Source organism: Ixodes scapularis, unplaced genomic scaffold (assembly GCF_016920785.2).
Source record: "Ixodes scapularis isolate PalLabHiFi unplaced genomic scaffold, ASM1692078v2 PGA_scaffold9__187_contigs__length_104089568, whole genome shotgun sequence".
Lineage (NCBI taxonomy): Eukaryota > Metazoa > Arthropoda > Arachnida > Ixodida > Ixodidae > Ixodes > Ixodes scapularis.
In genome coordinates this window covers 99,247,348-99,262,712 of record NW_024609884.1, presented here as the reverse complement: position 1 = coordinate 99,262,712, position 15,365 = coordinate 99,247,348, and the positions used below count along the sequence as shown (strand labels likewise).

The window sequence follows — 15,365 nt, the reverse complement described above, 5'->3', positions numbered from 1 at the left end:
CTGGACAGCTTGGCCACTTTAAGTGCTTGGCCACCGGAGGCATAAACAAGGCCGGCAAGAGTCCGGCCACAAACTAGCTGTTTTTAGCTTGCCCGCCGGAGACATAAACACTGCCGGCAAGCGCCTGGCCAGAAGTGCTGATTTTCAGCTTGGCCGCCGGGGATATAAACACGGCCGGCAAGTGTTTGGCCAGGAGTGCTGATTTTCAGCTTGGCCGCCGGGGACATAAACACGGCCGGCAAGTGTTTGGCCAGCAGTGCTGATTTTTAGCTTGGCCGCCGGAGACATAAACACGACCGGGAAGTGTTAGGCCAGCAGTGCTGATTTTAAGCTTGGCCGCCGGAAACATAAACACGGCCGGCGAGTGTTTGGCCAGAAGTGCTGATTTTCAGCTTGGCCGCCGTGGACATAAACATGGCCGGCAAGTGTTCGGCCAGAAGTGCTGATTTTCAACTTGGCCGCCGGGGACCTAAACACGACCAGCAAGTGTTCGGCCAAAAGTGCTGATTTTCAGTTTCGCCGCAGGGACACCCATAATCTAAACTTTCATCCCATTGACGAAACTTTGGCATAACAACGGGCAGCGAGAGAAGCATCATGAGCGAGTGGTTGGCAGGATATTGGTGCGTGCATCGCGCGAACACTGTTAGCGCAAGCAAACGATCACCGTTTTATTCAGTTTTTTTTTCGTTAGACTTGAAAGGCTATTTCTTTTCTTAACTAGCACTGTCGTGTGATAAGTTCATTTAACACATTACCAGAAGTGGGAAAATATTGTGCCCGTCGTTGTTCTATGAAAATAAAATACGAAAACAGCGCCCACGTCATCTCGCTAACAATAGGGAGTTTTAGAATAACGTACGCAATTTTAGCGCACGCTAGCGCTAAATTTAGCGCTTGTATTAGCGCACGCGACGCAAGAGAGTTTTAGAATAGCGTTTCTCCGCCGCGACGCAAAAGCCCAAGCATCTCGCGCTTGCGACGCCACCAAGATACAGTAAAAAATTTTATTTCACACACGAAATGCTGTAACTTTAGGGAAAAAAAACGAGTTTTATGGTCCAGAGTATCATTTTAATTTGTTTAAACATGAGAACGCGACGCGAGCGGTTGAGCGGTCGTGTCCGTTTGCGTCGCCTCGGCAAGAGAGGTCTCGTGTACTGACCTTCGCACATCGTTCCTTCGCCGTGAAATGTTCGCGCGTGGCAAGCATCAAGTTGTCGGTGATCGCTGCCAAACCGAGTACAATGTCGTCCCGTACTGAAAATTGCAGTCGCGAGGATACCGCCGACGTCGAACTCACGACGCCGCCAAAGCAGCCGCCGACATAATCCTGGAAGCCGCCATTTTTTTTAACTGTGCTCGTCTTGGCTTTAGCCAACTTCTCATCACGAATCCTCCTAGGAGAAGCGCAAAGGCTCTTTGTGTACGCACGCTATTTCCGAGAAATAGCGCACGCTAAAACTGCGCACGCAAAGCGCAAAACCTGCTTTGCGTTCGGAGCATGCGCAGTGGCGACGACGCTATTCTTTGCGTGCGCAAAGCTTTAGCGTGCGCTATTCTAAAACTCCCTACTACCGCTCTGTCGCTGCGCGTCACTCTTAGCGCGAATACCACATCCGGGATTTTTCGGTTAGTGCTCCCCATATTTACTTCCCAACTGCACTCGAAGAAAAAAAAGTTGTAGTCGGGTGCATCGGGCGCACATGCTCCCCTTTCCTGGAAGACGCACCCTCCGTTACCCAGCCAGTGTACTTGTACACCGACCATGAAAACCTATAGGTGTATCAATGCACTCAGCTTAGTAAACTGCCACGCTAGCCACGCTTCCCGATCAGCTTGTGCTTGAATCGGATAAGATTGAATATTTCAGGCTTTGTGTTTTGGAAGAGCCTAAACAAGAAGCCTCTCATATTGATTAAACTTAAGCTAGTCTCAGTAATGTTTTATATAGGTGCTAGGATACTGATTTCCTGAGCCAACGAAAGCTAATAGCTTCGGTTAAAACCGCAACGGAAACGTTCAAAATCGAACCACACGTAAAAGAAAAAGAAAATGAACATCTCGACCTAGATCTGCAGAACGCTGGTTTTGTTGTTAACAACGTGGTTGTTGGCGGGTGGTGGGCAACGCTGTGACGCTATTGACGCTATCGTGGTGATTGACGCCAGTGATGCTCGGCCGTACTACACAATAAAAGTTTTTACACACTTAAGGGTGTAAAAGGGGTGTTGTAGCAACTTACACACTCGGCTACACCCTTTTAACACCCTAAAAACTAGGAACACAATCTCATAATTTTACAAAAAGGGTGCTGTTTCGTGTTACACCCTACATTTAGTGAAGAATGTGAGAAGGGTGTAGAAGAGGGTGCTAAATAAATAATGTGAAATGGTTTTGGAAAACTTATATATGGCTCTGTCCATAATGTACAGGTAAGATTTCTGCTTGAAAAGCAACAGTTGTTAACAGTCTAGTTTTTTATAATGTCAGTTGTAATTCATGGAAATAGCTGATAATAAAGTGCCTCTTTTGCATACAATTTTTATGTTTGCAAACAAAATTTTATATATGAGTTCATATTTCATTTTCTTACAAATCACTCCATGCTCAGAAATTGGAAAGTAGGGTGAAATGCTCTATACTAGCATTTTTTACAAATATTTATTGATGGAAGTGTACAGTAAAAAAATCACTTAGTCTCGAGTTTGTATCTCGCAACATGAAATCAAAATATAGCGAAAATGTTTGACAAATATTAATGACATGCTGCTAGAACCTGTCACATGACCATGTCAACCTGAGTAAAATATTCATTTGAGAATATGGTAACATGCACAAAAACTCACACACATAAAGGGGCAAATCCTATAATAAACCTGTCCGAGACATCCCATACAAAAATGGCCTATGGTCGTCTATGGAAAATTTAATGGGAGGCTATCACCCCCTGTAGCTTTGCATGGTGGGCCTTAGAAATTTATAGACCGTTTTACTGAAAGAGGGCGAGAGAGAAAAAAGGAAAGGGTTAACGGCGCTTTCCCCCTTTCTGGTTGTGTAGAAAGAGTGAAAGCCCCGAGGATGAGAGGCTTGGCCGGTGTTGGGTGCCTGCTGTGCCCCAACTTCGTTCGCGCTTTCTTTTCTGTTTTGAACTCGCAAACTTAATTAGAGCAACGGGCTTTGATGGCAACAGTCCCCCGGTCATCGGGACACCAGTGCTCGGTCATAGGGTGCACGAATAACAACAGAAAGCGTCGAATACTGCCCGAGGACCTATGTAACTTGCAAGGAATCTGGTAAGGCGAGAACGGCTGCAATGTCTTTCTCCATCGCTTTCCACATGACCCCGGTCTTGGCGGCAGTGGATTGCGCCCGAAACCGAAAAGACGTTTCCTAAACGCCATCCTCTCGTCTGTGCTTGGAACATCTTGTGAATGGAACGCGCCAATCGCTGTACCACCGATGAACATGGAGTACGCTCGCAAGGTGCGTGCCAGTTCTCTCGTGATAATTGCTGTTTCAGCCTGTAAAATTTTGTAACTGAATTTATCTTAATATTGATAATTTGCAGTGGTGACTGACTTGATTTCATCATTTACAACACTTAGTTGAAGGCTCATTTCCGCCGCCGGGTGGGGCTAGAAATTGTTGAAAAGGTAGTTCTATCGGTTTTCCTGAATCGCAATCTCCTGCGCGATACCACGTAGCCGCCAAAAGCGCTCCTTGGAGTGCCGCTGGTGGATTGTTTGGGTTGTTTCCGTTGATTGGGCGCTTTGAACCGCTGGATAGTCGCTGCAGGGTACGTCTCGTGTGTTGCGATCTGCGTCTTCGAGCCCAGTGTGCACGTTTCTTTGTTCGAGTCATGGCATCCGCCAGTGTGGCGACGGGGGGAACAGCGGCAGCGAACGTGTCAGTGATAGAAATTGGAGGTTAGTACTTAAAATATTGCATCAAATAGCAAAATAATTTGTGGCTGCTTTGAGGCTTTCTTCGGTTCGATATGAGCACATCTAGAACGTCTTTGTCGTTCATCCACAAGAAATTATAAGAACACGGACACGCAAGATAAAAGTTTTAAACTCACAAACTTAATTAGAGCCCGTGGCTCTAATTAAGTTTGTGAGTTTAAAACAGAAAATAAAGCGCGAACAAAGTTGGGGCACAGCAGAAACCCAACACCGGCCAAGCCTCTCATCCGAGATTTTCACTCTTTCTACACAACCAGAAAGGGGGAAAGCGCCGGTAGCCCTTTCCCTTTTTTTCTCTCGCTCTCAAAATGGCGCTGCCCACAATGAAACGGTCTATAGATACAACTACAGCCAGCTATAGGAAGTATTCACCGGCGGCCATAGATGTGTGCACGACTGCTAAGCGCGTGCTGATGACGAGCTTCCACAGTTATTTTGTCACGTGCATTCCGCACCCTCAAGATTGCCGGTCTTAGCAGCCTATTAATATGGGCTGGTTCTGAGCATGCGCTCTAAACAGCACCCACAAATATGGCGCCCAGTGAATGCTCCTTATAGAAAATTTTGGGGCCCTGTGTCTAAAAACTCAGGGCTATGTTTCAATAACAACAACAACAATAATAATAATAATAATAATAATAATATTCAATAAATTAGTGTTTTAACAGTGTCCAGGGACATATAATTGTTCTTCTTGCGGGCGCAGTGCAATAGAACGCACAAACAGACGCTTGCGCGCTCTCAGTCGCACTCATACACGCGCGCACGCACGTACACACGCATTCACACGCGCAAACCCACGCCCGCGCGCAGACGCACACGCACGCACAACCCGAGACGCACACACGCATGCACGCGGACGCATCCACACGCGCGCGCACAAACACGCACGCGCATGCAGGCACACACACGCAAACAATTACGACAAAGGAAACGTTGCTTAAGTTAGTTTCGGTTTCGGTTTTCACAAAAAAGAAAGAACCTAAAGTTTAAATAAAAGCTAAGATTTACAAACTTTTTGTAATGTTTTACACTATTATTTTAAGGACATTCTTATTGTTGCTAATATAATAATAATTTGCTTAGTATCGTTCTAAAAAAATAAACAATAAAGAAAAAAGAAAAGAGACTCTTGAAGACTGCGCAAGACCATCGCTATTGCAATCAGCTTCCGTTGGTCTCGGTTGAATGGTAGTTTTTAGTTTCAGAGGCTTCGGAATTCTCCTTTTTTACGTTTTAGCCGTTTTAGTGGATATTTTAGATATTTTCCTTACGAATACCGTGTTCAAGAATAGCAATCGATGACTGAGAGCTGAGAGACGCTGCTTCTTGCCAACGCCCGTAAGTTCAGAACTGCCCATGCACGACTCGTGCAAACGCCGGTAAGCAACTTTCTTTTGTTTCTGCGAAGTGGGCTGCTGTTTCAAACTTTGTCGTGTACCGTGTGCTTACTAAGCTGTGCTTGATTCTAACTATGATTCTGCCCTGTGTTATATCGTTATTTGAAAAGAGCGTATCTTCTTCAAAACCTGTGGCTCGCTCCGCAGTGTGAGAAAGATTCCCGTGCGGCGGAACCGTGGGCATGCTCTGGGCGCCGTCGTGCGGCGCTCGTCCGACGACGCTTGTGCGGAGCGTTCAAGTGCCGTCTGACGGCAGTTCAAGCATTCCGTCGCCGTCCCGAAGTGTTAATCACAGGTCATGCTAGTTCTGACGTCTTGTCCTAACAGCCGCTCGACACCGATTTGTTTCATAAAGCGGGAGCGAGAAAAACGTTACAAGAGCGAGCATGCAGCATGATTTTTTGCATAAGCTAATGCCTGTGCCGTAGAGACGCGCGGTCTTTTCTTCATATTTCCGAGGGTAAAAGCGCTAAAAACAACGGACAAACAACGCCCTGTGTTGTTTGTTTCTTTTACTTGTCCCTTGTTTTTAGAGCTTTTAATTTCGGAAATTAGGTCTCTTCTCGTTTACCGAACCGGCACACTTTTTAAGTTTACGATTGTGTGATGCAAAAATTAAAAGGAGTTTAGATGTCACGTTTTTTAGTAGTGGCGAAAGCCCTTACAAAAATCTAAGCAGCTAGAAAAAGCAAAAACATGAAAAAAGGCGGAAAAAATTAACTAATGTCAAACCTGAATATTTGATGGAGTTCAAAGACTACCACCGTACCAACTCGCCCGGTTATTCTTTCTGTCAAAAAATAACAGCCAATCGTAATAAACAAATAAATGCCAACTATTAATTGGTTACAAAGTCGTAATTGGTGCAGTGCAGCCCTACGCTACTCTACTCTTTTGATGATATCAGGTAATGTGTAAATGTATAGGGCAGTTCAAGCAACCATTTATGCCCCACCCATTATATTGAGCTTTTCTTTATATAAAAGTTATATGAAAAAAGTGCTCTTCCTAAATTAAGCCGCACCACTGAATGTACAATAGCGTGTAACGTTTATGTATGTTCTCAGCAAAAGAAAAGGAGGCATTAAAAAAAGGCCAATCATTTTGTTTCCTCTCTGTTAGAGTTTCTTTCACGTACACGCAAAATGTGGGTGTCTACGACTAAAAGAGTGGAATTGACATTTCCTGGAGGGCTGGAAGGCCTGACTCAGTTTGGCTAGCAGCTTGAAACCTATGGGAACCTGGGGAACTGAACCACAAGAGTGAGAGTGACGCCCGCCTTGCATTTCCTGAACGATGGCACCATGAGGAAGGTGGAGCTGCCCTAAAGTGAATGCAATAGCAGGTGGGTGGTCCCGGTGAACCCATATACAGATGATACCAAGCATAAAATTATTAATACATGTGTTATTAAAAACATGGAATCTGAATGGCACGGACAAGGAGGAGGAGATCAACACAGCGCTGTGTTGTGTTCATATCCTCTGTTCCCATATTCTTCATGATTTCTTTTCAATAATTGGCTACTAACTAGTCCAATCATCAGCACTAGTCAATAAAAGTATGCTGCTATTTATTAGTATGCATTAACACCGTGCTTGCAGTTGAATCCTACAGTAATTTATTAATAAACAAAAACGAGGGTGCAAGCTAGCTAAATACATAATTTATTAAAGACGGGTTCTCTGAAGGATGACATAAACGTAGAGAAGTATCAAACACAGCTGAGTATTAATGGGCAAAAAATGAATAGGCGACCCAAAAAAAGAAAACGTATGGGAAGACATGAGGTCAGTCTTTACAATTTCTCTTCTGCTTGCCACCACTTTACAAAGGGAATTCCTTCTTGGGCCTTACAGCGTTTTACTGTTCACAACCCCTGACATACCCAAGGACAGTAAACATAAAAAAGCAACCTACTAACATTTGGGTAAATGTGATTGAACAAACAACAGGGAATGCCTTGAGCTTTCAACCTAGGAAATGAAAAATATGCACAACATCAAGATAAAAAAAAAAAAAACAGACGGACGCATCACACCTGCTTCTAATGAAAAATATAGGCCAAGAAACTTCTTCCACACGAGGCAAAACACAGGGAAGGCACTAGTAGATTTCTAGGTTTCATCATTGTTAGCGATTCTTTCAGTATACACTTGTGGTCACTCTCTTTAGTCAAAATTATTTCATCATCATTATTCATTAAATCATCACAGTTGTGTTCTTTAAAGGGGTACGGAAACAAAAATTGAAATATTCAAATTTCGTTCGGAAGTGAGTCAAGCATGATGGATAATAACCGTAAATGATAATCGCACGTTTGGATTTTGAACGACTGGCTATATTTTTCGTTCCAAACGGTGCACTCGAGCAAGCGCTCAAAGAGAAGCGAACGGAGAGCGCGATGCGTCATGGGATATCCGGCGTAAACAAAAACGGAACGAAAAGATTCCCCTCGTTCGTGGAGTAGCAAGGCAGGCGTGGTTATGAGCTTTGCCCTTGGTGGCGTTGTCAGCGTTGTGGTGGTGTCAATAGCGTCAGCGCGTTACAACCGAGCCGTTCGAAGTACCCGTGGCGTGACGAGCGTGTGGCTGGCCCACGTGGGCTGGCCCAAGGAGCACTTAGCTTCCACAACACTGTCAGCTTAGGGCTGAACCGGATGGGGAAAGCCACTTTTGTTCGAGTTTTAAGCGACGGGCTAATCTTCCTGGGGGAGGATGGCTGTTTCCGGTTGCACGAACGTGGGTCCGAGAATGAGGCGAGTCCTTCCTTTCCGTCTTCTTGGACCGTTTGGTACAATGCGCAATTTGTGAGTTGAGCCAGGAGGAGAGCTAAGAAAGAAAATGTTGAAATTCCAAAGGGCGGCGCTGCTCCGAAGGAATCTGCTACGTCACGACTATGTAGCAAGTTCCTCAGTGTTGCTAGATTACCTCCCAAATTAGCTCCGCATGCATCTACCAGGTGCACACTGAGAGATCGTTTATTTAGCTTTAAAATTAGCTTTCTTGTGCCTTTCAACGGAAGACTGGTCTTTTTGAGGTTAGGGTGGAACATGCAACACGTTCAAGATAGAAAATGAGCGCTGAAATTTCATTTCCCTACCCCTTTAAGGCCACAGAATTATTACATTAGATCACGTGTTTTGACACAGCTGAATACAGATCCTTATTTTTCTGCAACATTTATACTAAGTTCAATCGGTCCTTAATGCAGGGTTTTGTCGCATGAAGTGTTCTATGAGTCGAGCGAGAATTTCTAGCGGTCCTTGGGACATGTCGTGCTGTAGACTTATGTATTACTGGCTTTTCTTTGTTACTTTGTGGGATATGGCAAGCGGTATTGAACTTATTACAGGTCCCAGCTGCACCAAGCGAGTAGACTCACTGTCAAAGACCGCAAGCCGCTATCTTCAAGCCGCGCAGAGTGTTCTATGAGGTGGGCAATCATGTTTGGCAGTCTTTGGTACATGCAGTGCTGGGGTTTATGTAAAACTGGTCTTGTCCGTTTGATCCAGTTTTACTTCAGAAAAAAGTGGACCTCTATAGTGGGATGGTGCACGGCTGCATGCACATGCACCCGGTATTTATTATATTTATATATATGTACATAAATACAAAGCTTTCTAATTTGATTCAAACAAAGTTAAAAAAAAAAACGGCGTGAGTGTTACTTGGATGTTGACTTCAGTGTGTGTTTGTGGGGCTCAGAGGGCATTACATAAGGGGAAAACCCTTAGCGGTATGTTATTTAAAACTAATTAACCAAAATTTTTAATAATGGTTTTATGGGGTATGTTTCAATTCTAGTTTCAAAGGCAGTGAATATTAAAGATTAACACAAATTGCGAATGGCAACAAGTTTCGAAATATTCAGTGCTAAAAATCTGCCTTTTCGTCGCCCAATTCCAAAATCTTGCGCTCAGAAGGCCTCAGGATGTCGTGCGGACGTGGTTGCTTCGGACGCACCTTCACTATCCTGGAAGTATGACGCCGATGCTTCCGCCGAGGACACACTGTCGAGATAGTGACGACGTACCCGGTATGACTAGGTCACTCTTCTGCCCATTATTAACGGCACGAAATCTTGAGCTCAAGCTGAGCACGGTTTTCGCATCCGACATTAAAAACGTAAAAGTTGGACAATGAATACCTCCAAGCCGCTTGGCTTTTTGTGAATGGTTTAAATAGGGATAGCCTTTAATATTGACTGGCTTTTAACACTGCAGTTGCAACATGGTCCATAAAGCCATGAGTTACAAAGCTAACAGATTTTGGTCAATTAGTCAACGTACAGTGACAGTTATCCCCTTTACTAATGTCCGCCGAGTCCCACGAACACGCTGTGAAGAAGACATCGACAGAACTCTCACGGCCTTTTTTTTTCAAATTTTGTTAGCTTTCAAATAGAATGCTGTGCAGAGTGTACACACGTAAAACGACTTGTAGAATGTAATCATGCACATAATTGTTACAAAACTTTGCTTTTCACCCAATTAAGTATTGCATTTGTCACTGCAACCTTCCAAACATAACCAACGCATCCAGTTTGGTACTCAAAGTGTATTCTACTCGGCAATAAATCAACGGACTGCTACTTGGTTCGCCTTTGGCTTCATTGTAAAAATATTAGGCATGTGCGAATCGTGGATTTTGGCTTAAAACGGATAATAATTTGAGCTTATTAACTTTTCAGTTGAATGTCACATAGCTTCTACACGTCTCTCCAAGCCGGTGAATTCTGGGTCCGTTTACATGAAGTCATCCAGCAGCCGCAGGTTACCTTTTGGGCCACCGAGATTGCTCTTCTCTTGACGCAGGCAGCTCATTGTATATTTTGTCAGAACACCTTTGTTTGTCACAGATTCGAGGGGTGCATTGAGGTGCAAACGCTGTAGAAATATATTATCACGAGCACATTTTAATATGTAATCACCCCCTCCACCGTTGAAAACCGGAGCCGTCAACATCGACACGCTGCATGCTTCATGCTGGATTTTTGCTGCACCGGTTGGTGTTCGGACGGGGGAGTTCATATGGCCGGCGACTGTACTTAAAGGCCGACGACCAGACTCGAGATTCTGCAAGGCAGAAGATCCTCCTCACCATGGGGGAGGAGGAAACAGGCAATGGTGCACAGGGTAGAAGGGGGGAGAGGAGGAAGCGGGGCAAAAGTGGAAAGCGCGAACTGATCGTCGGCCTTTAAGATGTAGCCCTTGAAAATTAATTTCTACAGGTACATGCGAAACATTTTTATGTTGGTTGTTTTCTGTAACCTTCATCTTTGGGTTTTTTAGTGTAGAGGAGGAGGCAAAAAAATTAACATTGGCCAAGGGACATGTACCGTTATGGTCAGTCGGCAGCCCTATGCGGTCTATAAATGCAGGGTGGCGAGGTGAGAAGGGTGCGTCTGTGGCAAACATAGATTGTAGCACCTAAGCTCCCCGCCTTCTGTCGGTGTTTGTCCCTTTTTTTTTTGCAACTTGACTTCCCTTGGCTATGTTCGCTGATACCGAAAAGAACCCATTATCGCACCCAATGAACGCTGGCGACCGATGACACCGCCTGACAAAGCGTGTCTGCCCAAACGTCCCTGCTTTTTGTCTTCTCACCCTTTTGGACATGTTGTTTCTGATCTGTGCATTTGTTGGTGGCCTCTTACCCATACAATAACCTCAAATGTACACAAGAAGGCTGCTGTCAGCAGAAAGAAAACCGGCCGCTGTAGAAGTTAAAAGTGAGAGCAAAGCAAAAAGTCACTCATTGCGAAAATAAACCAGTGATGCGTCGGATTTTTCCGTGTCTTTTTTTATCTCCAAACCTGTCAGCTCATTTCTAACAATAAATGTAACAAGATACATAAGTCTAGCAGCGTATCATAATACATCGCAAAAGTATTTTACTACTGAAACACAAATAGATTTCGGAAATGCATTTCGGTACAGAAATAGAGATACTCACAAGTGCCCCTAAGATTGCATCGCAATGCATGCATGTTGTGATGTTGCCCCGATTGTAATTCCTCATTCGTTTTACATTGCTGCGGACGCCGGTTACTTGTTCCAACATAAGCACTGTATGCATGTGTGGAGGCTGATGCTCATGGCCTTAACTGCAGCGAATAATAGCAGTTGACAAGAGCAAACAAGTTTTGGCCTTCTACATTAAAATATGTTTTGCTTTATCCTTTTACCTAACGCAGGACGAGAACACCCCACCGGCACCTTGTGTCCTCTACAACAAGCAAGAGCTGGACGATGCAGACTTCTTCACCTTGTTGAGGATCGTGAGCGCTTGTTCTCCGTTTTTAATGCAGAAGAGGGGCTGTGCATGTTGTTGGCAGCATATTGGCTTTTCAGCATCCAGTCCGAATGCAAGGCCTCCAACACACTGGTTGCTCTGGAGAGGATTTTCCTTGGCTTGAGCGACAGTAATCCAAGGACAGTCGTAATTAAATTTTTGAACAAAGTTTGCAGAAAGGAATGTGGTTGAAGAGATGTTTTGTGAGCCGTTTTAAAAGTGTATAACGCACTTTTCTCGCCAGTATTATCGGGTTAATTTTTATTTTGCTTCCAGAACGAATGATAGAAGGTTTTATGGAGGCATGTTTTCTTTTTCTTTCTTTAAATGTTGGGCACTTTCTGTGGTAACTAATGCTGACCTCATGCAGACGAGGTGTTTAGAATTTAGCTGTACGAGTTCCTTATCCATAGTCGTCTTCCAGAACTTTATAATTTTCTTTGTACGTGAGCAAGAGGATAGCGTCTTCTACTGAAACGTTTGCTTTTTTGCCGTAGAGTGCAAGTTCATTCTGTAATATTTTTCATTACATGTTTGCAGATAGCATTCTCTATTTCATGAAATGGCATACATTGTATTTTCCATTTCTCAAGGTTTAATAAATGTTCTATTTAACACATTCTAATTGATGTCATAATGAGCTTCACCTAATGAAATACTGCTGTGGTTCAATCAAGGGCTAAACCACCCCCCTCTACCCTGCTTCCAATTAGTAAACAGATGCGCGTAGGAGACAAGTGATAAGCGAAGCGTGTTGCCTGCAATCCTCTGCGACAAACAGAACATGTCACTTGATCTCCAAATTAAAGCTTTACACGCTTCGTTTGAGGCAGACCATGATGTTCACAATGGTTCAGCCGTTCAGTGCGATGCTTGGGACCACTGCTTGTTCACTTAGAGTTCGAGAAAGGGGGGTGCCGTAGCACTTCCCAATTGCCCACGCGGTTATGATGTGGCTTGCAAGAAGCTCTTTTGTATTACTTTTTCACGAAGTGAGTTGTGTTTAGTGTGACTCATTATTTCTTTATCACACGCCTCGTATGTGGTGATGTGGCAATCCCTTTAAGTAAAAAAAGTGTAACTGTGTTCAGTAAACACGATAAGCTGTAAATCATATAATAATAATAATATAAGAATATGCAATACCATATATGATTTTCGCACAATTTACAAGTTCTTATATGTGTATTGGACACATTCCAATGAAATGTTCACTGGGGTCTATACTTCATTTTACCCTTCGTCCGAGCGCGGCGGACACTACCAGCCAATCCAGCATCGAGAGAGCGTCATGTGACCTTGAACTCCACATGACCAAAACGTCGCATGCTACTCTCCCGGCGCCAGATTGGCTGGGGTGGCCCAGCATCCACTGGGTCACCCCAGCAGGTGCCTATTTCATGCCAAGCACCCTTTACCAAGGGTGTTAGCAAGCACCCTTTGTGAAGGGTGCTTGCCTGAACGCCTAAGGGTGTTAGCCCAGAGACAAACTGATTTACACCCTTAAGTGTGTAAAAACCTTTACTGGTGTACTCAAGGCTTCTCTTTCCCATTAGCGCTAGTAAGCTTGTGTAAAGTTAAAAACATTGTAACTGAACAGTAGAGAGTTTTAGTAGATCGCTCCCATGACTCAGATAACGATACTCCGCCACCGCCTCCCTTGCGCATGCATGGTACCGTTATCGGGGCTATCGGAGGTATCGGAACGATCTACTAAATCTCTCTATTGTTGCACTGTTCCTTCACCTAAAGTTACTTCTTTTTATTTTTTTTACTGCTGCACTACCGGGTGATCTTAATGGTGGGACAACATACCATCCTTGAACCTACGACGACTGGAATGGTGGTCGCAACCAGCCTCGTAAGACTTAATACTCAAAAAGTCCAATAAATATTGAGCAGCCTTGCAGCAGCTTCGCGTGTCATTACTGTGTAAGAGTTTCTGGGGTTCAGTTCTCAAACTTGACCTCCCGAAACTCTTGACAGTCTTCTGAGGAACACCCAAATTTTCTAGCAGTCTGTGATAAATTATGTATTAAGTGTATAACTACAGCCACTTTCGGCCAGTGACTGGCCGGAGGTCAATGGCCAGTGGCTGGCCAAACGTGAATTGCCAGTGGCTGGCCTAAAGTAACTGGCCAAAGGTGAATGGCAAGTCACTGGCCTAAAGTGAATGGCTGGTCACTGGCCAAATGTGAATGGCCAGTCACTGGCCAAAAGCGAATGGCCAGTCTCTGGCCTAAAGTGAATGGCCAGCCACTGGACAAAGGTGAATGGTCAGTCACTGGCCTAAAGTGAATGGCCAGCGACTGGCATAAAGTGAATGGCAAGTCACCAGACGAGGACGAAAACACTTCTATTGCCGAGCACTTTGGCCAAGCTTGGGCCATCGAAAATCTGGTTGGCCATAGTACACTTGCCAGCGATGGCCCATTCACAACGTGCTGCTTGGGAAGGTCCTTCCATCGTCCTAGATTCAGGCTCCGCACAAGATGGCGCCGACACAGAAAGACGTTCTGCGTCGGGGCTGTGTAGAGCTTGATCAATCGTGTCTAGGGTCCAGCGCGTTCCATCTCCCTCTGCTTCACTTTCTTTTCATATCTGCTGAGATACCAATGCGATCGGAGGGATCAAAGCGAAGCATCCTGCAAGGCGTTTGTCTGAACAAAACATTTTTTTTTTAAATTCGGGGCAGGGGTAAGCATGCACCGACTTGTGCCTATCTAAAATACTCTGCTCACGATACTGTAGTTCAAACACCTTTGGTGGTAATTTTTTGTCATGGAAATACATTTTATCGAAAGTGTTTAGTACTCTGGTCACGTACGCACGCACCGACCCAGCGGCTCCCGAGAGAACTTTTCTCCACTCGATCGAGCGGCCCCGGAGAGCGTCAGGTTACCTTACCCGGCTCAAGTGCTGCGTCGTCGACGGATGTTGCCGCACGCTTACACAAGTCCGCGCAACATCCATTGCACCACAGAAGACGAGACGGAGTGAGCAGCGAGACGGCATGGGACCATCGGCCTGAATAAACGCCGACAACGCTCTTTCATCATTATTATAAATTTGGCCAAGTAATAATCAGTTAACGAAATAAAATGTTAGTGTTCTCACCAACTGTTCCAGACCAAGTCTAGAACAACCCGAGATACTACAGTACTCTTATCTTAATTACATATCTCCAGTATCTTTCTTTATTTTTCCAAATACAGGTTTAATGCTTGCAAAAAAATAGGCGAGGGAGTTTTTTGCGGGAGTTGGAATCAGCACACCCTAGCGCAAAGTTTAGCGATTGCAAACTTGAAACCGATGCAAATGAACACAGAAGAGGAAACAAACAAGGACCAAAGATACAGGCTCGAAACGTCAACAAACGAACAGATCAGAGAAAACAAGGGGTGAAAACCAGAAATTGACTGAAAGCTTTTTTTTTTGTTTTTCCTTGCTGCGGCAGGAAAATATAAATCTCGTTCGCCAGTCTGGCACTCTTAGGAATGCCGTCGGGGGACAGAGATGGCACCACCATTTCATGAAGACAGAGATTGTAGCAGCAAGAGAGGTGCAGGATGAGCCCTCACACTGCACACAAAGAGGGCTCCCAACATTATAAGTTTTTCTGAAGGAGCTTCAATTAGTATTCGAAACTCCAACACCCTATAGTTTCAAGATGGCGGAAGACACGGGGATAGATTATCCAG

General features: G+C 44.6%; 1 protein-coding gene across 1 annotated transcript in view; it reads right to left on the bottom strand.

Annotated features, from left to right (window-relative positions):
- LOC8025400 (neuropeptide Y receptor type 2) overlaps positions 1-15,365 on the bottom strand; it is a 1,264,215-nt gene that overhangs the window by 1,018,384 nt on the left and 230,466 nt on the right. The window lies entirely within an intron of this gene.